Genomic DNA, 9,264 nt, shown 5'->3' with positions numbered 1-9,264 from the left:
ATTATTTTCCCTGATGCCATATCCTTCGTTGGTCATCATTATTGCCGCACCCTTCTTTTTTTGCTGTGGAGTTTGCATATCAACCTCAAAAAAAGTCGACAGAAATTTCTTAGTGTAACATTGACTGGAGAAGGAAAAAAGAGTATATACCAACATAGATATGGTGTTTCTTGCATCTTTTCAGGTGCATAAGAGATTTTGAAACGAAAAAAACCAGAGAAGCAAAAAAAAAACATATTAATTTCGGCAGCTTCGATTATAGTAGGGATATTAGCACTAAGGCAAACAGACAATTCATGATTCTGCTGTAAATATAATCATACCTTTGTGAAGAATTTATGTTATTGGTATACTGAAATATCTGAACATCGACCAATTGAATCAAAGGACTAAGTGTAGAAGAGCATAAACAACTCAATACTCTATAGAGAAATAAGCGAACCTTCAGTCCATATTAGTATTTACTCCATGGTCATCATTATTTTCCCTGATGCCATATCCTTCGTTGGTCATCATTATTGCCGCACCCTTCTTTTTTTGCTGTGGAGTTTGCATATCAACCTGAAAAAAAGTCGACAGAAATTTCTTAGTGTAACATTGACTGGAGAAGGAAAAAAGAGTATATAACAACATAGATATGGTGTTTCTTGCATCTTTTCAGGTGCATAAGAGATTTTGAAACGAAAAAAACCAGAGAAGCAAAAAAAAAACATATTAATTTTGGCAGCTTCGATTATAGTAGGGATATTAGCACTAAGGCAAACAGACAATTCATGATTCTGCTGCAAATATAATCATACCTTTGTGAAGAATTTATGTTATTGGTATACTGAAATATCTGAACATCGACCAATTGAATCAAAGGACTAAGTGTAGAAGAGCATAAACAACTCAATACTCTATAGACAAATAAGCGAACCTTCAGTCCATATTAGTATTTACTCCATGGAGGACAATAAACGTCTCCGTTGTGTGCCACGTGGGGGGAAGGAAACAAGCCAGACACCCTGGGACGACAGCGAAGAGAAGGAATCGGTGATGGCTCGGCATCATTGGAGATTTTATTCTTCCAGCGGATCTTCGGCAGCCACCTTGCCAACCCGCTCAATGGTGTACCCTTCCTCGGAACCGCAAGGTGTTCTTCTCGTTCCTTCGTTCCTTACCCGACAGAAATTGGGTTCCTTCTTGCTGCCGCTCGGTATGTTGGTGGTGCCACGATGTTATCACCAGATTTTGGCCAAATCAGGAGGTGGGCCGTAAGGGAGATGGGCTTGGAAGATTACACGTGGAAGATCTCTGAAGCGGCCTTACACGAAGAGTTTGGGCTAGATTGCCCGTGTATCTGTATTATAGTAGATCGCATCTTAGAAGTTAGAGTTTGTCTCGTACACGGTGGGGATTATTCCCACGTTAGAAAGTCCCCTGGACTATAAATATGTATCTAGGGTTTATGGAATAAACAACAACCAACGTTCAACCAACAAATCAATCTCGGCGCATCGCCAACTCCTTCGTCTCGAGGGTTTCTACCGGTAAGCATCATGCTGCCTAGATCGCATCTTGCGATCTAGGCAGCAAGCTTTATGTTGTTCATGCATTGCTCGTATCGAAGCCTTTTTGATGGCGAGCAACGTAGTTATCATAGATGTGTTAGGGTTAGCATAGTTCTTCGTATAACATGCTATCGTAGTGCGACCCTTGCATATCTAGCCGCCCTCACACCTATCTTAGGTGTGGGGGCGGCACCCGCTTGATCATTATTTAGTAGATCCGATCCGTTACGGTTGCTCCTTGTTCTTCAAGGATTAGTTTAATATCTGCAATAGTTAGGCCTTACAAAGGGTTGGAGGATCCAGCGGCACGTAGAGTGTCGTTTGCTAGTCCTAGACGAGGATGTTCCGGGGATCAACCTCGTGTTGGTTTTTAGGCCTTGTCTAGGATCGGCTTACGATCACCGTGCGTGGCCGCGAGGCCCAATCGTGAGTAGGATGATCCGATTATGCGGTGAAAACCCTAAATCGTCGTAGATCGTATTAGCTTTATCTTGATCAAGCAGGACCACCATATATTCGTGCACCTCGTACGAATCATGGGTAGATCGGCTCCTTGAGCCGATTCACGGGATAACTCGAGAGCCGATCGAGGCTCGTATTTAATGTTTACGTGTATGCCATGCGGGAAACTAAGCGAGGCATCTCCATCACCTTCCCGACCGGGTATAGGTCGGGTGGCACGCCCTGCACCAGCATCGGACGTGTGTACCGGAGGCTTTGCGGGCCGTCGCTCGGAGGGACCGGGGCCAGCCGCAGCCCTAAGTTGTTCCCGGCTCTCTCGTGTTGCCCGTCGCTGCCCGCCGGTGGGTTTTGACCGCAACACATTCACGGCACGCCCGGTGGGACAATCGTCTACATCAACCACATCGCCATCTACATCTGGGATGGCGGACGGCACGCCAGTCACGTACGAGGATCTGACCGACGAGCTCAAGAAGAAGTATGACGAGGTCAAAGCCATCCTCGAAGCCGACCTCATCGGCTCTTTCCACAGAACCCGTTCACATGGCATCAGGTGGAAGGGGTTCACGCCTGATGGTGCACTCGATGGGATAGACCTCTCTGCCCCATCAGAAGAACGCACCAGGTCCCTGCGGCGAGAGATCAACTACTTGGTGGCTCACTCGCTACACCGCCACTGCGAGAACCTGGTAAACACGTTGGAGCGTGTCGCTCTTCGGGTGATCCGAGGAGATCATGAGGCACCAGTACTCGCCGTCAGGACCAGCTCTCGGGACGCATCAAGGAGAGTTGCCACTCCAGTCCCGTCCACCGCTGCCATTTGCGTTGGCAGCACCAGAAGTGCCGAATTCACCGGCATTCATCGTCTACAAGATCGGTGGTGACCCTAGTGACTGCCAGTTCTTGCATGAGGCGCCTAAGGAGATCCCTCACGGGTACATGTGCACGTATGTGCCAGATTGCGGTAACTGGGCGCTCACAAACCAGGCCACAACATCAGGGACTTCTGGGAAAACAGGAGGAACGTCAGCGATAGATCTTGAGAAGCAGACGTGGCTGACTAAATATGCCACCCCGACGAACCTCCAGAGCTCAGCTCCTGCAGTTGGCTCAGAGTTGGAAAAGCAAGCATGGCTGGCTAAGTACGCCACCCCGGTGAATCTTCAGAGTTCAACTCCTGCAGCCAGCACAGCGGATCAGATCAGTGCTATACTGAGAGACCAGTTCGGCATGGTGCCGAAAAGGAGGGCAATCGGCTATTCCAAGCCGTACCCCGACGAGTACGAGTTGATCCCGCTGCCACCTAAATATCGGCTCCCTGATTTCTCCAAATTCAGCGGATCAGATGGTTCCAGCTCCATCGAGCATGTGAGCCGATATTTGGCACAGCTAGGAACGGCCTCAGTGTCGGATCCACTACGCGTGAGGTTCTTCTCACAGTCCCTCACGGGATCGGCTTTCGGGTGGTACACCTCGTTGCCACCGGACACGATCCGGACTTGGAAGCAGATTGGAAGAACAGTTCCATACGCAGTACCACTCGAGAGGCTTCCGAGTCCGGCCTTGCCGATCTAGCACAAATACGTCGAAGCGTGGAGAAGCCGTGACGAGAATACATCCGGCGCTTCGAGGAATCTTAGGAACCGATGTTATTCGGTTCGTGTGACTGAAAAGGAAGCGGTCGAGTTGGCGAGTGGCGGGTCTCGCAACACCGCTCAAGGACATGGCCTCCCAAGCGAGACTACCCCTCACCGGCGCACATGGTTCAGAAGCGTCGGCATATGAACAGCGCCACCCGGACTTGTACCGGGACAAATTCAAGCGTGCGGTAGTCCTGGTCGAGGCGAGAGGAAGACGAAGTTTCGCGGGAGATCAAGAGGTAGCGAGTGGCTGAATGGACTTGGGGGCAACCCCCGTGTCCCGCAAATGGGTAAAGCCACCAGGCCCGCCCGGGGGTTTGATTTTGACGTGACCAAAACTGAGCAAATCTTCGACCTCCTGCTCAAGGAGAAGCGAGTTGACGATTCCCGAAGGTCTCAAATTCCCCACGGTACAAGAGCTGAACGGAAAGCCATACCGCAAATGGCATAACTCGCTCTCCCATGCCACCAACGACCGCAGGGTGTGGCGTCGGCGAGATCCAAATGGCGATAGAACAAGGACGTCTGATTTTCAGCCGATACGCCATGAAGGTCGACACCCAACCCTTCCCGCCGTTAACATGGTGGAATGCACTTACCCCGAAGGTTGCCAGCCCAGGATCCTCGTTCGGCATCAACATGGTAGGACTTGGACACCACGGCGGCAAGGATGGAGACGAGGGCAGCTGCTCTCGTAGCAAGGACACGAGAGGAGGCCGCTCCACGCGATCGGCTCCGTCATGATGGCAAGCGCTACGTCACGGAGGGAGAAGTGAAGAACATGAGATATCGGCACCCCTCTCTGATCACCTCCTCAACAAGTATGTGAGTCAGTATGACCAACGCCGACGATCCAGCGATGATGATGAAAGAGATCGTCTGGCTAGAGAAGCCAGAAGACATCGTCGGCATGATCGCGATGAGGAGGAGCACGAGCGCCGTGCCAAAGGAAAATCAAGGGAGCAAGACGACAACGATAGGCACTGGGACTGCCCCTTCTTCAGACACTGCTGGGATTCAGGAATGAGCCGATTACCCACAATCGGCAATTGCCCAGAATGCAACCAGAAGGAGAAGGAGGCAGCCAACGTGTCCGTGTTCAAGCGCTTAGGGCCTCTCCTGCCACAAAGCAAACGCGCTGAGTCCCCTCGGTGGAAAGATCTCGAGGATTCAGAAGACGAGGGACAAGAAGAAGAAGAAGACAGGTACCACCGTCCAAGGTGGTGCCCTGACGGACTCAGCCGTTCCCAAAAGCGCAGGGTTCATTGATTGCGCGGCTTGGAGGAAGCCGAAAGGTTATACCTGCGTACGCTAAGGAAGGCGCGACCTGATCTGGCTGCGAAAGTTCAGCGAACCCTGCATGGAGAGGGTCGTCCACGGAAAATGGAGTGGCGCCCCAAGCAAAGGAAAGCCGATGATGATACATCGGCTGGCACAAATATGGTGTTCATCCTTCCTTCGGAGATTAGCGTTCCAGGTTTAAACGATGCACCCAAGGTGGACGACAGCAAGTGCATCGACATGACAAAGAATGAGGTTGGGATGGTCTTGTCCACCGGTCTGACCGAGTAGCGAGGACAAACCGATGAGAAACATGGCGAGGCCGATCCTTTGGATCGGCCCAAATTATCTACGAAGGAACGTTACGAAACCTTCATTGAGCGTTTCAATAAATATGGAGGCCGATTCCAGCAATCGGCCAAAATTATCTTCACCACGTGTTCTGTTTGTGTTCAACATCGATTTATTGGGCAGCGGTCACGTCGGTGGATGAAAGTCAACACGGATCCTAGCAGAGCCGACGTGCAAGTGCAGTGCCTTGGCTAACCACAAAGCCGATATCTGCAGTCACCTGGCAGATTCGGCTCGGGGGGCACCTAAACCAGATGAGCATGTGAACATGTGCAGATAAACATGTGTACAGTGAAACGTTGGGGGCCGATTAGGAAAATCGGCCAGTAAAATTTTTTTTTTTTTTCTCATCACGATATACAGCCGATGCAAGGGCATCGACTTTAGAACTAAGGAACAAAGCCGATGCACAGTTATCGACTCTAGTACAGTTACACAACACCTACCGGCTATGTGCTCAAGGCCCAGATTTTCGCCAAGGTGGTTTTCAGTTCGGCTTCAAGAGCTTCTGTTTCCTTGAAGGGGAGGTACAATGAGAGCAGCCTTGGCTGCAATGAGCCGACAACCCTTTGCGCCAAGTTCAGCAGTAACATCAGTTAGGCATGCAAGGCAGCCTCTTTCTCATTAAGCTGGTGGTGTTTCATCTACAACATCGGCGTTCGATAGGAGAAAGCTGATCAATGAGGGCAAGTTTGGGTGACTCTTCATGGTGGCTATCTCGGTTTACCAGATTACCTAAGGTCAAAGCCTTCTGGTCTGACTTGTGCATCCTTGCCGGTATTCTCGCCTTGATTAAGGCTCGGGGGCAGCTAACTTGGTAGATGCTCCGTCTTGGAGCCGATTGGAGTTGCATCGGCTGACCCTGCATCATGGTCTTCTCTGAAAACGGTGAGGTGTTGCGAAGAAGACCTGCTAGAGTTATGGAGAGGAGCCCGAAAAGGAGGCCGTTGGCTTTACAGGTTTTGGACCGTCCTGTTGCTGCAAGAGATTGGATTTTCAAAATAGCCGATGAATAGTCATCGGCTATGGGATTGCGAAAATTTATGGTCAGGTATCAAATCGCAGTCTGGATTTGAGAAGTACTTGGCTGACCGTCCAATCGATATTCGAGTCCGGCTTCATGAGCGTCTAAAGGAAAAAGAATCCGATACGTTGCTATCGGTCTTGATGTGGCAAGCGGAAGGATGGAAATTGGATTAATTGAAAGATAAAATGAAAGAACAATTTCCATTAATTCAAAAGAGCGGCTTTACAAGGAAGAGCCGATGGCTCTCAAAAGAGGGATCTGGTACCTAATGCACCGCTACTACTAGTCCTACTCTACTAGTCGTCGCTGTCCTCGTCGTCACCGTCGTCGATGTCGTCGGCGCTGCTCCCAGGAAGTTCCTCGTCGCTGCTACCCCAGCCCTTGGCCGGAGCTTCGTCTTCCTCGTCATCATCATCATCCTCGCTGTCCGCCCAGGAGCGGAAGCGCTTGGTCGGCGGATACCCGATGGAGGAGGAGGATTCATCCTCCTCCTCTTCCTCCTCGTCATCATCATCGTCTTCGCTGTCCGCCCAAGCGCGGAATCGCTTGGCCGGCGGAAGCTTAGCGGGGAGGAGGGGCCGCCCTCCTCTTTTTCTTCTTCTTCCTCTACTTCTTCCCCCTTCCCGTCGGGGGAGGTAGTTTTTACCCAGGGATGGAGGTCGTCTTCACTTTCGCTTATCAGCTCCCCCTCGGTGAGGAACTTGAGGTCCTCTTCCCCATCGGTCAGAGGCAGGTCGCCCTCTGGCGCATGATCGGAGTTCCACTCCGGCTCGCTCGAGGAGAAGGATTGGAGGGAGAGGCCGGAGGAGACAGAGGAAGAGGAAGACATTGCTACAGGGGAAGAGGGTTTTTTGGTGCCGATGGCTAGAACAGGGGAAGGGTATGAAGAGGGCTAATCGATCGGCACGGATAAATAATGAGAAGCCTGGTGGAGATTTAATGCCATTGCAGTTTCCGAGGAGGTGATGCTAAAAGCTATCGAATTGCAGAGAAGCTGAGAAGACAGGACATCATGATGAAGGATGCTGCAACGGTCTGCTCTGCCACGAGATGACCCTTCGAAGGAAAAACAGAGTGGTTTTGAAATTATCATTACCAAAACCAGGGGGGGATGTGTTATCACCAGATTTTGGCCAAATCAGGAGGTGGGCCGTAAGGGAGATGGGCTTGGAAGATTACACGTGGAAGATCTCTGAAGCGGCCTTACACGAAGAGTTTGGGCTAGATTGCCCGTGTATCTGTATTATAGTAGATCGCATCTTAGAAGTTAGAGTTTGTCTCGTACACGGTGGGGATTATTCCCACGTTAGAAAGTCCCCTGGACTATAAATATGTATCTAGGGTTTATGGAATAAACAACAACCAACGTTCAACCAACAAATCAATCTCGGCGCATCGCCAACTCCTTCGTCTCGAGGGTTTCTACCGGTAAGCATCATGCTGCCTAGATCGCATCTTGCGATCTAGGCAGCGTAGCTTTATGTTGTTCATGCGTTGCTCGTATCGAAGCCTTTTGATGGCGAGCAACGTAGTTATCATAGATGTGTTAGGGTTAGCATAGTTCTTCGTATAACATGCTATCGTAGTGCGACCCTTGCATATCTAGCCGCCCTCACACCTATCTTAGGTGTGGGGGCGGCACCCCGCTTGATCATTATTTAGTAGATCCGATCCGTTACGGTTGCTCCTTGTTCTTCAAGGATTAGTTTAATATCTGCAATAGTTAGGCCTTACAAAGGGTTGGAGGATCCAGCGGCACGTAGAGTGTCGTTTGCTAGTCCTAGACAGGATGTTCCGGGGATCAACCTCGTGTTGGTTTTTAGGCCTTGTCTAGGATCGGCTTACGATCACCGTGCGTGGCCGCGAGGCCCAATCGTGAGTAGGATGATCCGATTATGCGGTGAAAACCCTAAATCATCGTAGATCGTATTAGCTTTATCTTGATCAAGCAGGACCACCATATATTCGTGCACCTCGTACGAATCATGGGTGGATCGGCTCCTTGAGCCGATTCACGAGATAACTCGAGAGCCGATCGAGGCTCGTATTTAATGTTTACGTGTATGCCATGCAGGAAACTAAGCGAGGCATCTCCATCACCTTCCTGACCAGGTATAGGTCAGGTGGCACGCCCTGCACCAGCATCGGATGTGTGTACCAGAAGGCTTTGCGGGCCGTCGCTCGGAGGGACCAGGGCCAGCCGCAGCCCTAAGTTGTTCCCGGCTCTACTGTGTTGCCCGTCGCTGCCCGCCGGTGGGTTTTGACCGCAACACACGAGTAGAAGATTGCACGTGAGAGGGCTTGGATGATAGGGCGGGGTGTGCATCTCCATGGGAGGAGACATTATTAAACCGTAATTGATTTCCTTTTTTTATTTGAATTGCGTTATTGCTTTCCTAGTTTGCCTAGTTTGGCGAGGAAAAAGAAGGAAGCTATTTATTTGGTTCTGTTTATTTGCTTTCCAAATTATTCGAGAATTGATTACCGTCAGCTCTTCATATGGTTGTTATATTTTTTGCAAGGAAATATATCTTTTCTAATTAATTGACAACTTTGACTTGCTGTGAAATTAGTCGGATGATGGAGACCGTGCGATTAGATTGAACGGACGGGATACTTCCAATGACGACCATCAAACGCGTTGAGTGTCAAACGACCAACTCCAATTTAATAGTAAAGATAGGTAAACAGATTTTGGGTCATGTTCAACAAAAGCCAAAGCAAAAGCCAGGAGTAGCAAAACGTTATCACTTTCACATTTGTGCAACTATCATTGCGCGTGGGCCGGCGTAAGAGCATCTCTAACGGAGCCCGAAAAAGTTGAAACCGAAAAGGGGGGATTCAGTCTCCCGAAAACGAGAGTTAGTCAGTTTTTGGCAGTGGCGCGGAACAGAAACCGTAAAGACGAACTGAAAACATGAAATTAGAAATCTCGCGGTCAAATTCATCG

Source organism: Lolium rigidum, chromosome 1 (assembly GCF_022539505.1).
Source record: "Lolium rigidum isolate FL_2022 chromosome 1, APGP_CSIRO_Lrig_0.1, whole genome shotgun sequence".
NCBI classification, from domain to species: domain Eukaryota; kingdom Viridiplantae; phylum Streptophyta; class Magnoliopsida; order Poales; family Poaceae; genus Lolium; species Lolium rigidum.
This window is presented reverse-complemented; position numbering follows the sequence as displayed.